At 48.5% G+C, this 17,194-nt stretch overlaps 2 pseudogenes; both read left to right on the forward strand.

The window, feature by feature from the left end:
- The first annotated feature begins 106 nt into the window (after positions 1-106).
- LOC139669560 (zinc finger protein 665-like) lies at positions 107-4,857 on the forward strand (annotated as a pseudogene).
- On the forward strand, positions 4,830-6,319 carry LOC139669561 (zinc finger protein 665-like; annotated as a pseudogene).
- The last annotated feature ends 10,875 nt before the right edge of the window (positions 6,320-17,194 follow it).

Consider the following 17,194-nt stretch of genomic DNA (forward strand, 5'->3'; position numbering starts at 1 on the left):
AGGGACTGAAACCAGGCTCTCCAGAGATAAGCCTAAGGGTGTAGAGCCCGAGTTGAGAGTAAAATCAATGGTTCAGCTGAGGTGCATGTACACCAATGCACGCAGTATGGGAAACAAACAAGAGAAGCTGGAAGCCATAGTGCAGCAGGAAAACTATGACGTAGTTGCTGTCACAGAAACATGGTGGGATGACTCACACGACTGGAGTACTGCTATGGGGGACTACAAGCTCTTCAGAAGGGACAGGCAGGGTAGGAGAGGTAGAGGGATGGCTTTATATGTTAGAGAGTCTCTTGACTCTGTTGAACTTAAGGTCAGCAGTGACAAGGTTGAGTGCCTGTGGACCAGAATCAGGGGGAAGGCCAACAAGGCTGACGTCCTCGTGGGTGTCTGTTACAGACCGCCCAACCAGGATGACGAAGGAGATGAATTATTCTACAAGCAGCTGGCGGATGTCTCAAAATCTCCAGCCCTTGTTCTTGTGGGTGACTTTAACCTGCCAGATATCTGCTGGGAGCTTCATACTGCAGAGAAGAGGCAGTCAAGGAGGTTCCTGGAGTGCATAGAGGACAACTTCCTTCATCAACTGGTAAATGAGCCTACCAGGGGTAAGGCCCTGCTAGACCTGCTGTTTACAAACAGAGAGGGGCTGATAGATGATGTAGTGGTTGGAGGCTGCCTGGGGCATAGTGACCATGAAATAATAGAATTTGCAATACTCAGAGATGCAAGGAGGGCCATCATTAAAACCTCTACACTTGACTTCCAGAGGGCAGATTTTGTCCTATTCAAAAGACTAATTCAGAACATACCCTGGGAAACAACCCTTAAAAACAAGGGGGTCCAGGAGGGATGGACATGTTTCAAGCAGCAAGTTTTGAGTACACAGGAACAGCCTATACCAGTGTGCCGAAAGGCCAGGCGGAGGGGAAGATGGCCAGCTTGGTTAAATAGGGAGAGTCTGATGGAAATCAGGGATAAAAAGAAAGTTTACCGAATGTGGAAAAAAGGGCTGGCTACTTATGAAGAATTTATGAAGATAGCTAGGTCATGCAGAAAAAAAATCAGGGAAAGAAAAGTGCAATTTGAATTTAATTTGGCTAATTCTGTTAGGGATAACAAAAAGTCATTCTATAAATACATTAATAACAAAAGGAGGGGCAAGGAAAACCTCCATTCTCTGTTGGATTTGGAGGGAAATATACTTAACAAAGATGAGGAGAAGGCTGAGGTACTTAACACCTACTTTGCCTCAGTTTTTACCAGTAGGACAGGCGGCCCTCAAGACAACTGGCCTCTGGAGCTGGTAGACAGGGAGAGGGAGCTGTATTCCAGGAGGAAATAGTCACTGACTTACTGAGCCAGCTGGATCCTCACAAGTCTATGGGACCAGATGGGATCCATCCCAGGGTGATGAGGGAGCTGGCAGAAGAGCTTGCCAAGCAGCTCTCCATCATCTTCCAACAGTCACAGCTCTCTGGGGAGGTCCCAGATGATTGGAGGTTGGCGAATGTCACCCCAATCCACAAACAGGGCTGCAAGGCTGACCCTGGCAACTACAGGCCTGTCAGCCTGACCTTGGTGCCTGGCAGGGTTACGGAACAGATCATCCTGAGTGCAATCACACAGCACCTTCAGGATGGACAAGGGATTAGATCCAGCCAGCATAGGTTAAGGAGGGGCAGGTCCTGTCTGACCAACCTGATTTCCTTTTACGATCAGGTGACTCACGTCCCTAGATGCCTTCAATAAACAGGTATGAGGCCCTGGACCCAGACACTCAGGCAGAGAACAGTCAAGAAGATCTGTCTGGAGGGTTTATATTAAAGCTCGCAAGAGAAATAGTAATTACAGATTTGATGTAACTCACTCATACCAATGCTTGTGGCAAGATCTCTTTCTCTCAGCCTTGAAGAGTACCCTTGAGAGGAGTCCTCACCCAAGGGAGGAATCTCCACACATACATCCCAAGAAAGGTTATGTCAGTGTCATAGGTTCACCTAGGTGGGCCTAAATTTGAGTTTTTTGAAGTTCAGCCTAGGCCTGGGGGCTGTCAGCTGATCTGGGCTGGGCTAAGCCAACAGCTGACTCCTCCTAGCCAATAGTGTTTTATTCCATACCATATTATGACATCATTTTCCAAGGAAGTAGAATCAGAGTGTGGGACTGGTTTAGGCAGTCACCCCACAGCATTCCTGCTGAGACGACACACACACGGTGCAGTACCAGGAGAGATGGGGAGGACCAGGCCCAGCACTGGCGCAGCAGTTGTTTTGGGAAGTAAAATGTTTGATGTGGGTTCTTCTCTCTCTGCTCGGGTCTGGTTTTCTGGGGACTGAGTCTTTTAAGATACTTTGGAGTTAGAATAGTGGACTTTGTGTCTATGCTAAGAAGTAAAGAACTGTTCCTTGTTGCTCTTAATTTGTGTATTTGTACTTTCTCCTAGTTGTCTCTTTCTGTCTGTAAAATATATGTAGTTTTAGCAAAGATGTGGCTTTGGTTTTTTCCTTCCCTTCTCTTTTTCTCTCTTTCCTCGGTGCTGGCGGGGGAGGCTCTGACCCTGTACTTGGAGGGTTGGCAGTTTGCCAGCTCAAACCAAGACAGTTAGAAAAAGCTGACTGTATGAAAGGGGACTGGACTTTTAGAGTAGAAAGCTTATCTGTCAAATCCTGATAGGGAACTGTTTTGGTTTGAAAGCTTGGCAAAATGCCAAGTACATAACAAATTGACAAAGCTCCCTTTTTACCACCCTGTAATGGTTTGACCCATGGTTTCCTCAGTAACCACTGTATCTAAGGAAGTTACAAGTATTCCACACATGTCTTCCACCTTGCAGGGGGGGGTGGTTTTTGCCTTCTTCTTCTCTTGGCCGGGGAGCTGGTGGGAGGTGGTTGGAGTCTGGTCCCTCCGGTTGTTGGTGGTTCTCCTGTCCTGGGTGAGATTCTTTCATTCTTGTTCCCCTTCCTTGAGGGTTTTTAATTGTGTTTGTTTCGATTCATTCGGTTTCTTTAGGTTGGGTTGGTGTCTTCCCTATTTTCTGGCTAATCAATCACTTTTTTTTCCCTTCCCCTTCCCCTTCCCCTGGGGGTGGAATCCTATGTACTGTGTATAGAGTGTGGTTTGTGAATGTTAGCAAATATAATTTATTCTTTTTATTCAGTTCAGTTTCTTTAGAGTGTGTTTCTTTTCAGTGTTTTTTTTTCCTCCTTTCCTTTGCTGGGAAAGTTCTGGGAGGGGAAAGGGGGGCCAGTCCAGGGTTGGCAACAGCTAGGCCAAACCTGGGACATTCCCTCACTGAGAAAACGGAGGAAAAAACCTCCAAACTTAACTAGTTTACAGAAAAAGGGAAAATTAAAAGTAAACTACAATATACACTCACAAAAGTTTAAAACAACAAACAATAACTCCCCGGCTCCCAACTCTTCGTGCATCAGTGGACGCACATCGGAGAGATGCTCTTCCACTGCACCGACTGTGGGAAGAGCTTCATCCAGAACTCCTACCTTGTCACCCACTGGCGCTTCCACACTGGGGAGAGGCCCTAGAAGTGTGGGGACTGTGGGAAGAGCTTCAGATTCAGCTCCAACCTCATTGGACACCAGATAATCCACACCGGGGAACAGCCCTATGTGTGTTCACAGTGTGGGAAGAGCTTTCAGACCAGCTCCCATCTCCTCGTGCATCAGAGGACACACACGGGGGAGATGCCCTTCCGCTGCACCGACTGTGGGAAGAGATTCATCCAGAACTCCTACCTTGTCACCCACTGGCGCTTCCACACTGGGGAGAGGCCCTAGAAGTGTGGGGACTGGGAAGAGCTTCAGATTCAGCTCCAACCTCACTGGACACCAGATAATCCACACCGGGGAACAGCCCTATGTGTGTTCACAGTGTGGGAAGAGCTTTCAGACAAGCTCCCATCTCCTCGTGCATCAGTGGACGCACATCGGAGAGATGCTCTTCCACTGCACCGACTGTGGGAAGAGCTTCATCCAGAACTCCTACCTTGTCACCCACTGGCACTTCCACACTGGGGAGAGGCCCTAGAAGTGTGGGGACTGTGGGAAGAGCTTCAGATTCAGCTCCAACCTCACTGGACACCAGATAATCCACACCGGGGAACAGCCCTATGTGTGTTCACAGTGTGGGAAGAGCTTTCAGACCAGCTCCCATCTCCTCGTGCATCAGAGGACACACACGGGGGAGATGCCCTTCCGCTGCACCGACTGTGGGAAGAGATTCAACCAGAACTCCTACCTTGTCACCCACTGGCGCTTCCACACTGGGGAGAGGCCCTAGAAGTGTGGGGACTGGGAAGAGCTTCAGATTCAGCTCCAACCTCACTGGACACCAGATAATCCACACCGGGGAACAGCCCTATGTGTGTTCACAGTGTGGGAAGAGCTTTCAGACCAGCTCCCATCTCCTCGTGCATCAGTGGACGCACATCGGAGAGATGCTCTTCCACTGCACCGACTGTGGGAAGAGCTTCATCCAGAACTCCTACCTTGTCACCCACTGGCGCTTCCACACTGGGGAGAGGCCCTAGAAGTGTGGGGACTGTGGGAAGAGCTTCAGATTCAGCTCCAACCTCACTGGACACCAGATAATCCACACCGGGGAACAGCCCTATGTGTGTTCACAGTGTGGGAAGAGCTTTCAGACCAGCTCCCATCTCCTCGTGCATCAGAGGACACACACGGGGGAGATGCCCTTCCGCTGCACCGACTGTGGGAAGAGATTCAACCAGAACTCCTACCTTGTCACCCACTGGCGCTTCCACACTGGGGAGAGGCCCTAGAAGTGTGGGGACTGGGAAGAGCTTCAGATTCAGCTCCAACCTCACTGGACACCAGATAATCCACTCTGGGGAACAGCCCTATGCGTGTTCACAGTGTGGGAAGAGCTTTCAGACCAGCTCCCATCTCCTGGTGCATCAGAGGACACACACGGGGGAGATGCCCTTCCGCTGCACCGACTGTGGGAAGAGATTCAACCAGAACTCCTACCTTGTCACCCACTGGCGCTTCCACACTGGGGAGAGGCCCTAGAAGTGTGGGGACTGGGAAGAGCTTCAGATTCAGCTCCAACCTCATTGGACACCAGATAATCCACACCGGGGAACAGCCCTATGTGTGTTCACAGTGTGGGAAGAGCTTTCAGACCAGCTCCCATCTCCTCGTGCATCAGTGGACGCACATCGGAGAGACGCTCTTCCACTGCACCGACTGTGGGAAGAGCTTCATCCAGAACTCCTACCTTGTCACCCACTGGCGCTTCCACACTGGGGAGAGGCCCTAGAAGTGTGGGGACTGTGGGAAGAGCTTCAGATTCAGCTCCAACCTCATTGGACACCAGATAATCCACACCGGGGAACAGCCCTATGTGTGTTCACAGTGTGGGAAGAGCTTTCAGACCAGCTCCCATCTCCTCGTGCATCAGAGGACACACATGGGGGAGACGCCCTTCCGCTGCACCGACTGTGGGAAGAGCTTCAACCAGAACTCCTACCTTGTCCCCACTGGCACTTCCACACTGGGGAGAGGCCCTAGAAGTGTGGGGACTGGGAAGAGCTTCAGATTCAGCTCCAACCTCACTAGACACCAGATAATCCACTCTGGGGAACAGCCCTATGCGTGTTCACAGTGTGGGAAGAGCTTTCAGACCAGCTCCCATCTCCTCGTGCATCAGAGGACACACACGGGGGAGACGCCCTTCCGCTGCACCGACTGTGGGAAGAGATTCAACCAGAACTCCTACCTTGTCACCCACTGGCACTTCCACACTGGGGAGAGGCCCTAGAAGTGTGGGGACTGGGAAGAGCTTCAGATTCAGCTCCAACCTCACTGGACACCAGATAATCCACTCTGGGGAACAGCCCTATGCGTGTTCACAGTGTGGGAAGAGCTTTCAGACCAGCTCCCATCTCCTCGTGCATCAGAGGACACACACAGGGGAGACGCCCTTCCGCTGCACCGACTGTGGGAAGAGCTTCAACCAGAACTCCTACCTTGTCCCCACTGGCACTTCCACACTGGGGAGAGGCCCTAGAAATGTGGGGACTGGGAAGAGCTTCAGATTCAGCTCCAACCTCACTGGACACCAGATAATCCACTCTGGGGAACAGCCCTATGCGTGTTCACAGTGTAGGAAGAGCTTTCAGACCAGCTCCCATCTCCTTGTGCATCAGAGGACACACACAGGGGAGACGCCCTTCCGCTGCACCGACTGTGGGAAGAGATTCAACCAGAACTCCGACCTTGTCCCCACTGGCGCTTCCTCACTGGGGAGAGGCCCTAGAAGTGTGGGGACTGTGTGAAGAGCTTCAGATTCAGCTCCAACCTCATTGGACACCCGATAATCTATACCGGGGAACAGCCCTACAAATGTTCTCGACGTCATCAGACCCTGGTTCTTGTGGAGGATTTTAACTACCGTGCCATCTTCTGAAGAAGCTACACAGCAGAGCACAAACAGCCCAGGAGGTTCCTGGAAAGCATTGATGAAAACTTCCTGTCACAGGTAGTAGAGGATCCCACAAGTAATGTCATGCTGCTCCACCTCATACCAACCAACAAGGAAGGCCTTCTTGATGATGTAAAGGTTGGGGGCACCCTTGGCTGTAGTGACCATGAGATGGTAGAGTTCATGTTGAACAAAGAGGTAGCAGGACAGCAACCAAGGTAATGACCATGGACTTCTGGCAAGCTAACTGTAGTCTCTTTAGGGATAATCTTGGAAAAATCCCATGGGAGCAGGCCCTGTAGGAAAGTGGGGTCCAAGAGAGTTTGTTGATGTTCAAAGCTGACTTCCTTCAGGCCTAAGAACCATGCATCCCAAAGAGAAAGAAGTCAGGCCGAGGGCACCAGAAACCTCCCTGGATGAATAAAGAACTCCTGTCATTGCTCAAGTATAAGTAGAAAATTCACAGGAGGTGGAAGCAAGCTCAGGCCACTTGGAGTGAATATAGAGAGGTGGTCAGGAGAAGCAGAAATGTTGACTAGAAAGGCCAAGACCTGTCTAGAACTAAATCTGGCCAAGGATGCCAAGGATAAGAAAAAGGGCTTTTTCAAATGCATCAGTAACAAAAGGAAAACTAAAGATAATGTGGGCCCATTAGTAAAAGGAGAGGGGTCCTGGTAACAGGATGCAGAGAAAGTAGCATTATTGGATCCCTTCTTTGCGTAAGTCTTCACTGATAAGACCAGCCCTCGGGAATCTCTGGCCCAGGACACCAGGGTAAATAAATGTCAGGAGGAAGATCTTCCCTTAGTCAAGGAAGATTGGGTCAGGGAACACCTAAGCAAACTTGGAGGGGGAGAGAGGAGTCAGGGGGAGTAAGCAAGCAGCAGTGTAGTTTGGGGAGTCTCAGTGGGAGCACTAAACTGGGGAATACAATTACTAAACCACGAGTCTTGGTCAGAGAATACTGGTGTCTGTCTGTGATGAAGTCAATTTTCCTCGCAGTGAAACAGGGACAAAATAAAATAGCATAAATGTTTAACTGTGTTAGTATTACCTTTTAAATTTAGTGTGACTTTGCAAAAATATAACCATTTGTAAACAGGGAGGTGCCCAAACTGCAAGCAATTAAATGTGGAGTCACAAATCACTGGACCATAGGAAGATTGTGTGGAAGATCTGCCATTCCTTGGAAAAACACTAGAACCTGAGGAGCAAAGCCAGTAACAGTTAAATCAAAGTTTGCAGATATCACTTATCTGCTGTCTTTTCCATTTGAAAGAAAAGTAGCTTGTGTGTGAAACCTTGCTCTGTGTCAAGACCTGTATGACCCAGGTTGCATTACTTCTTGTTCTACTCCCCCTTGCATCATGAATAATGGATTAGCTTTAGGTCTCTGCTCTTATCAGATAAACAAACTGAATTCCTTAGATAAGAACAATTCTTCCCTGTTTTGCATGTCGCCTGCCCCTTTAATTGTAATAACCCTATATTACTCTGCAAGTTTGTATAATAAATTGTCTTTATTCTCCCCTGGAATAAAGTCCATTTTTGACCTTCTCAGTTCAAGAGAATTGGGCTTGCCTGAATATGGGCATTTGAGATAAAGGGGGATATAGGGGCTTGCTTGAATAAAGGCTGCTAAGGAAAGTACTTTCAGCACATTCTTAGCACAGCCAGAGGGCAGAAACCAGGTGGACAGGGGTGGAGAAGAGTAGTGGCTTGAAATGTAAAAGCTTTACAGTAGAAAACATAGAGAATAAGCAACAGAATGTACATCAGATGATGTGAACTTGAAGACTGCCTGTGAGATAAAATATTTGAAACTTATTGTATAAAAGCTGTTGAATGTTGTGTACATGTTGGACACGTACTTTGAGGGCATGAGGCCCTGCATGACTCAGACAATGGTCTGGCTGTAATAAAATTGTGCTTTACCATCAACACCTGAATTTTCTTTAAATCTGTAGCAGTCCATATCCATACAGTGTTGTGCTTTGAAGCCTGAAGGGTGTTGGTAACACATCAATGTTGTGGCTGTTGCTGAACAGTGCTCATACAGTATCCAGATGCAGTTGGCTGGGATGAGCAAGAGTTTGGGAGGGAAGACATCCAGGACAGCTGATCCTAATGAAGCAAATGGATATTGACAGAATCACAGAATGGTTGAGGTTGGAAGGGACCTCCACAGATTTGTAAGGACTTAAAGAGCACAGCTGCCTGTCTCAAATACTGTCAAGACAATAGCTTTATTGATATGCTATTGCGTCACATCAGTTTATAGTGTCGTAACCTGAAAGACCATGGCTTTCATTTGGGATGTGTATTCAATGTGATTTATGTGCCCTGGCCTGGGTTGCTACTTCTGGGGGTTTATTGATAATGGCATTCAGCCTGTGGGGGGACAGGAGGGGGTGATTTTACCTAAGCTGTCACCCCTTTCTCCTTCAGGTCTGCTGCAACAGCTTTTGAAGAGTTTGATTCCCTCTGGATGCTAGGGATAGCATAATCTTTTTGCTATGTCTGCCAGGTTTCCTCAGTATGGTCTACCTCATTTTCGGAGACAGGACCAAGATCTCTAGGGAAGTTGTCCAGAGGCCTGCCCCAGGGATGGAGATCTTTGAGTGTCATGGAATGTGGGAGGACATGGGCCAGTTTTTGAAGAACTTCTCTCCTCCAGTGGTCTGCAGGTTCACCACTGAACAACTTTAAGACCCTCTCAAAGTGGTAAGATTTGTAAAGGAATAATGCTGAGGCAGCTTACTGTGACATGTGGGGCCCTGGCCACTGCCTACTGAACACTGCTTGATATGGTACAGCACCTACAGGAGGAAAGGAAACAAAGTAACAGACACCAGGGCTGCTCAGGTTCTAGTTAAGCCAGAGGGGCAACCCAAGCAAACAGAACACTGTCCAAAAGAGGAAATACAGGACCAAATCACTTTGCCCAGTGGATGACAATGGGGAGGCAGGACCCTTACCATGGGTGGAGTCAGAAGCAGAAATAACTGCCTGTCCTTGTTTAACAGGTGGGACCAAGTTAACATTGTGTGGTGGTGATCAAAGCTGTGTATTCTACCCCCTCTATTCATTCCCCAAGGACAACGGACCATTAGCAGCAGCTGCCAAGGGAGTCATTAGCACCTACACATCCAGCCTGGAGGAAGGAGGGGGGGGAGCATGGCTGCTAAGGGGCCATCAACGATTCAACAATACCCCCTGGCTCCCAGAGTTAATCACCCATTGTGTGAGTCCCCGCCCAGGGGGAGGGACTGGGTGCTCCCTGAGGGTACATAAGTGGTGGGTAAGAAGACCTCGGGAACTTCTCGTCGGATCCAGAGGAGCAGCAGGACCTCGAGAGGAGGAGACCACCACTTTTGACAAGACTACAGCCCTCGCCTGCACCAACAGGTTTTTCACTTCCTTTTGCTTTGGACTTGGGGGAACTGTTGCCGCCCACTGACTCCAGTAGGTCCAGAAGAACCATGTGACACTGGACTCAGAGGTCAAACCACTACAAGCCCAGCATCTCACCTGGAAAGGGCTTTGGACTTTACCTTATAAGTACATGTTTCTACCCTCAGCCTATGGAGTCAGATGTGTTGTGCCCGTGGTGGGGTTACCTCGTGTTATTTATGTTGTCTAACTTGAATAAAGTTGGGATTTGCCTGAACACCATATTGGTGTGTGCGATCTCCTTGGACCCGTCCATGACAAACTCCCTCAACTCTGATGGAGGAGCCTCTGACAGAACATTGCTGAAGTCAGATAGTGAATACTCTGACCAGGAGCAGCAATAGAGCGGCCCTGACTCCGGCCATGAGGAGGAAAGGGACAACCGAATCTTTTGGACTGTGTGGATTTGGTGGCCTGGCACATCTGACCCACAAAAATATCGCGCTTTGGTAGATACAGGTGCACAATGTACATTGGTGCCATTGAGGCATAAAAGCACAGAGCCCATCTGGATCTCTGGAGTAACAGGGGGAAGCCAAGAATGATCAGTGGTAGGGGCCAAAGGGAGTTTAACAGGAGACAAATGGGAAAGGCACCCCACTGTGGCTGGCCCAGAAGCCCCTTGCATTCTTGGCATGGACTACCTCAAAAGAGGATACTTCAAAGATCCAAAAGGCTATCGATGGGCTTTTGGTGTGGCCCAAGTGGCTGCAGAGAGACTTAAACAATTATCTGCCCTGCCTGGCCTTTCAGAAGATCCCTCTGTTGTGGGATTGTTGCAAGTCAACGACCAGCAAGTGCCAATTGCCACCCAAACTATGCATCAGTGGCAATACCAAACAAATGGAGACTCTGTGGTTGAGTTGATCCATCCATAAGTTGATCCGAGAGTTGGATGGTCAGCAAGACCCATTCATCCTTCAACAGCCCCATCTGGCCTGTGCATAAGTCTGATGGAGGACTATTGGGGTTTGAATGAAGTTACCACATCACTGAGTGCCGCTGTGCCAGACATGCTGGAGCTGCAGTATGAGCTGGAGTCCAAGGCAGCGAAGTGGCATGCCACTATTGACATTGAAAATGCGTTCTTCTCCGTTCCCCTGGCACCAGAGTGCAGGCTACAGTTCGCTTTTACATGGAGGGGCATGCAGTACACCTGGAACCGACTGCCCCAGGGGTGGAAGCATAGTCCCACCATTTGCCATGGACTAATTCAGGCTACACCAGAGAAGGGTGAGGCCCCAGACCACCTGAAATACATTGATGATATTATTGTATGGGGGGGGACAGCAGAGGAAGTTTTCGAAAAAGGAGAGAAAATCATTCTAATTCTCCTTAGAGCTGGTCTTGCCATCAGAAAGAGCAAGGTCAAAGGACCAGCCAAAGAGATCCAGTTCCTGGGGGTGAAGTGGCAAGATGGACGACGACAGATCCCAACAGAAGTCATCAACAAGATTGTAGCAATGGCTCCACCAACTAACAAGAAGGGACCGCAAGCTTTCCTGGGGGCCATAGGTTTCTGGAGGATGCACACCTCAGGATACAGCCCACTTTACCTAGTGACTCACAGAAAGAACAAGTTCCAATGGGGCCCTGAACAGCAACAAGCTTTTAAGCAGAGTAAGCAAGGAATTGCACATGCTGTGGCACTTGGACCAGTCAGGACAGGACCAGACTTGAAAAATGTACTTTACTCTGCTGTTGGAAGTAATGGTCCTTCCTGGTGCCTCTGGCAAAAGGTGCCTAGTGAAGCCCAGGGCCGACCACTTGGATTCTGGAGTTGCAGCTACAGAGGATCTGAAGCCAACTACACCCCTACAGAGAAAGAGATCCTAGCAGCTTATGAAGGAATACAAGCAGCCTCAGAAGTAGTTGGCATAGAAGCACAGCTTCTCCTAGCACCTCGACTACCAGTGTTGAACTGGATGTTTAAAGGGAAGGTGCCCTCCACACATCACACCACTGATATTACATGGAGCAAGTGGATTGCTCTGATTACACAGCATGCTCAAATTGGAAAACCAAGTTGCCCTGGAATCCCTGAGATCATAACAAATTGGGCTGAAGGTGAGAATTTCAGTCTGGCAGATGAGGAAGAGGGCGAACAGGTGAACCAAGCTGAGGAAGTTCCACCATACAACCAGTTGCCTGAAGAGGAAACAAGTTACGCCCTCTTCACTGATGGTTGTTGTCATGTTGTAGGGAAAACCCAAAAGTGGAAAGCAGCTGTTTGGAGTCCCACTCGACAAGTAGCAGAGGCTATTGAGGGGGAGGCTGAATCAAGTGAATTTGCAGAGCTCAAAGCTGTTCAATTGGCCCTGGACACTGCTGAACAAGAGAAGTGGCCAAGGCTTTACCTCTACACTGGCTTGTGGATGATAGCAAATGCCCTCTGGGGATGGCTAAAGCGATGGAGGAAGACCAAATGGAGACGTGGAGGAAAACCCATCTGGGCTGCTGATATATGGCAAGACATCGCCAACCGAATAGAGAACTTGACTGTGAAAATTCTCTATGTGGATGCCCATGTGCCCAAAAAACAAGCTAATGAGCAACATTACAACAACAAACAGGCAGATCGCGCTGCCCGAGTTAAGGTGTCACAGGTAGATCTGGACTGGCAACACAAGGGAGAATTGTTGCTGGCTCGATGGGCCCACAGCACCTCAGGCCATCAAGGTAGAGATGCCACCTATAGGTGGGCACAAGACCGAGGGGTGGATTTAAAAGAGTTTCCTATTGTTAAAATTGATTCCAATTATTACCTAAATTTTGTTGTGACAACACTGGTGTTTATGAAGATAATGAAACTGTTGTTTAAAATTGGAAGAATGCTGGTGTTTTGTGGCTTCCTCTATTTTAGATCTAAGAAAGGTCATGCCTCAAAGGGACTCGCTGGAACTTTGGAAAGGGCTTCGGGCAGGCCAGTCCCTGGGTGGGATGGGGCCTGGTTGGATCTCAGTAAATTGTTAGGGCATTTGGCACCTCCCATTAACTGGCAGTTCACGCCAAAACAAATGTGTGATTCTGGTGAGCTGGCCCGCCATTTATCAGAAGGGTGTTTTTCCTACAAGGATCCGTATATGCAATTCTCTGCTTTCTGTTGGGCCCTGGTGTCCTAGTTCAGCAGATGGGACCAGTTATCACTGTGTGGAGGTGATCAAAGACTATGTATTCTACCCCCTCTATTAATTTCCCAAGAACAATGGACCATTTACAGCAGCTGCCCAGGGAGTCGTTAGCACCGTCACACCCACTCTGGGGGGGGTGTGGCTGCTAATTGGCCATCAATGGTTCAAAAATACCCCATGACTTACAGAGTTAGTCACCCACTGTGTGAGTCCCTGCCCTGGGGGAGGGACTGGGTGCTCCCTGAGGGTACATAAGTGGGGAATAAGAAGACCTTGGGGACCACTCGTCGGATCTCGAGGAGCAGCAGGACCTCGACAGGAGGAGACGATCGCTTTCAACCAGCTTGCGACCACCACTCTCGACCAGACTGGGACCGTCATTTGCACCAACAGGTCTCTCGCTTCTTTCTATTTTGGACTTGGGGGAACCATGTGGGGTTTGTACCCCAGGGTGGTGGGTCATACTGGGTTTTGTGGGTTAAAACCAATTTCTCCTTGTGCCATTGTATTTATGGTAATAATAATTATTAAATTGTAACTCTGACTTATAATCTCTTTTGTGAAGAGTTTATTTCTCCTGCCGGTTTACCTTTAAACCAGCACACCTGGCTGGTGCTATCGATTTGCCATGGACCACTTTCAAAGGGTTGAGGCCAAAACAGGAAATGAAAATATGCTGTCCAAGACCCATGATGTTCCTGTTCAGCCTATCGAAAATGGAGTCCAAACACAGCAAAAAGACAATGCTGTTTCTGAACCCGGGGCTTAAGCTACAAACCAGGAAGTCAATGCCATCCCTTCTGTGACCAGTGATTTTCCCGTCCTATCCACAGGGGACGGAGTCCAAACACAGCCTGAGGCCAATGCTGTTTCCAAGACTCAGACTCAAGCCAGAGCCAACACAGCTCCTGCTTCCTCTGTGGAAACTCAAACTCAAGCTACAAATCCGAAGTTGCCATCTCTACCAAGTCCACTGGAACGGCAGTTAAAACTCAGACCCAAGTCAAAGCCAACACAGCTTCCGCTCACTCTGTGGGAACTCAAGCTCAAGCTACAAAACCAAAGATTAACATTGCCCCCATAAGAAGAAGAAGGCATGGACGAAGGAGACTGCAGAACCTACAGACCTATCCCTGTGACTGGAGCATGTAGAAGAAGGGGAAGAAGAACCCATTCTGTCCACTCAAGAAGTAGTGGGCGAAGGAGCAGTGGCAGATGAAGGAGCAACTGTGAGAGATGAAGAAAGGGGCAGCAGTAATGGATGAAGGAGCCTCTGCGAGAGAGGAAGAAACGGCTATGACAATAGAAGGAGCGATGGCAAGGGAGGAAAGAGTAGTCACAATAGAGGAAGGAGCAGCTGCTAGGGAGGAAGAAGTGGTCACAGGAGACGGGGCACATCTAAAAGGACTGGGAGCTCTTCCAGGATGCACGCAGTATGGGTAATAAAGAAGAGGAGCTGGAAGCCATCATGCCGCAGGAAAGCCATGAAGGCTGCTGCAAAGGGGCTGCCGTGGCCGCTGTGAAGGGCAGGGGTGAGCGCTGGGGCCACTGATGCTGCTGCTGCTGCCCAGGGGCCCCCTGCTGTGCTGCTGGCAGCCACTGGCCCCTACCGGGGGGTAGCCACCCCTGTGGCTGGCACTGCTGACGTAACTAGTCCCATTTAGGGGTTTACTGGGGCGGCCACTGCAATGAGTGCGGGGAAACAGACAGGTACACTACAAGCAGGTCCTAGCACAGCTGCTGTTGCAGGGGCAACAGGCTATAGCTATCAAGTGGCCTATTCCTCCCAAGGTGCTGTCATTAAGCCAGGCAGATAACTTGGTATGATTACAGGTGATTGCACAGGAACAGGAGTTTCTGCAGCCCCTATCTTTCTGGACCCTGGACCATTGGGAACTGGGGTGGGGACAACTGGTACTGCTGGCCCTCAAATTGCAATGCATCATAATGTCCCAAAAAGGGAAGTAACCACCCTTAAAGACACAGGTACATCCCAAACAGGTGTTTCTGGTCCTGTGAGAAAGAAAACCATAGCTGCAAGAAAAGGGAGAAGACAACTTCCCTATAAAAGAAAGACAGATACAGATTCAGATTCCTCAACAGAGGAGGAATCAGACACCAACTCTGAGAAGGACGTTGTAAAAAAGGAACCCAAGGAAGAAATAGCGGCAGCTGCCAGAAGGGGACAGGGAAAAAAAACTTGAGAAGCTCTAGCAGAGCTTGAGATTCAATTGCTGCATGGCTCCAATCGAAAAAGAAGGAGCCAGATCCAGCCATGCAAGCTCCTCTAAGGCAAGCTGTAAGTGATCAAGGTCCAATTTTAATAAAGGTGTGTCTCGGTTTGAGATAGCAAACTGCTAACCCCCCCCCCCCCCCCAAGTACAGAGAGAAAAGCCTCCCTCCTAACACCAAGGAAAGGGAGGAAAAGAGAGAGGAAAGGAAAAAAAACACTTCAAACCACGTTAATACTAAAACTACATATATTTCTACAGAAAGGAAAAGACAATTAGAAGAGAGTACAAATACACACTCACACAAGTCTGCAACAACAAATTCCCCACTTCCTAACGAACACACAAATTCTACTGTCTTAACTATACATTACTTAAGAAAAAACTTACTCCCCAGGGAGACAAACTCAAGCAGAAAGGAGAGACCCAGAACAACACATTTTACTTTCCTGAGATACCCTGTGAGCCAGTGGTGGGCCTGGTCCTCTCCATCCCCCCTGGGACAGCATCGTGTGTCCTCCCAAGAGGAAGGCTAAGAAAACGACTGCTTTAACCACTCCCACACTGGTTCCTACTTCCCTGGAGATGATGTCATAATGTGGTATGGAATATAAAATTACTGGCTAGAAGAGGTCAGCTGTTAGCTCAGCCCAGCTCAAGTCAACTGACAGCCTCAGCCTAGTCCATACTTCAGAACCCAAATTTAGGCCCACCTAGGTGAACCCATAACAAGGTGCCTTTTTCCCTTGTCGAACTGCAGCAATGGAAGGCTGGAGTTAGAGCATATAGGGATAACCCAGAACAAATGGCCAACTTTGTAGAAAGAGCCATAAAATCACAGAATCCTGACTGGGCGGACTGGGAGACCATGTGTGGGATCACAAAACACCCAGATTGTGAGAAGATTGGTTGGGAAATCTTCAGCCCCTTGGAAAACCAACAGAACTTGAAAAGGACGCCAGTAACAGAGTTGAATAAACGTCTGCAGATATCGCTGTCCCTTGCATTTAAAAGAAATATAGATTGCATATGTAAACCTTGCTCGCTATCGAGAGTGTAAAACCTATGTCAAATTACTCTTTGTTCTCTCCCTTGTTTCATCAATAATGGATTAGCTTTAGGCCTCTGCTGTAGACAGATATACAAACTGTAAATTCCTTAGTTAAGAACTATTTGCATGTTGCCTGCCCCTGGATTGTAGAACCCTATATTAAGCAAGAAGCTGTACAATGTCTTTATTCCTCCCTCCGAATAAAGTCCGTTTTTGACCGTCTCAACCATGTTAGAGATGTTATTGGACAGAACAGATAGGGAAATGGTGCGGGGAGCTGCTAGAGATACAAATGAATCACACATAGTAGCCAACCAGCTGCAAGGCACTACTGATGACATTTTCCCTTTACAAGACCCTCGGTAGAACCCAAATGCCCCAGCTGACATGGAAAAGTTGAGGAATTACCGGAACTGGGTTGTGTATGGCTTGCAACATGCTATCCCTAAAGCAATGAACTGGTAAAAAATATATACCGTGAAGCAAGGTATAGAAGAATCTCCAACAGATTATCTTAATAGACTACAAGAGGCTATGATCAAATACACAGATATGGATCCTGAATCAGAGCCAGGAAAGTCATACGTTGTCTTCCTGTATATAGGTCAGGCTGCTGCTGATATAAGAAAAAAGTTGCAAAAGTTGGGAGGAAAAGACAGATATAGGTAAATGCTTGGATATAGCCTGAGAGCATTTAGAAATAGGGATTCAACTGCAAAGAAGAAGAAAGCACCTGAATGTCATCACAAAAGTGAACCACCCCATCAAAAGAAATCTGACAAGAAAAAGACACCTAAGAAGGGTTAGTATTTGGGACAGAGTCAATGCACCTTTTGTAAGAAGGAAGGACACTGGAAAAAGGA

Source organism: Pithys albifrons, chromosome 3, assembly GCF_047495875.1.
Source record: "Pithys albifrons albifrons isolate INPA30051 chromosome 3, PitAlb_v1, whole genome shotgun sequence".
NCBI lineage: Eukaryota > Metazoa > Chordata > Aves > Passeriformes > Thamnophilidae > Pithys > Pithys albifrons.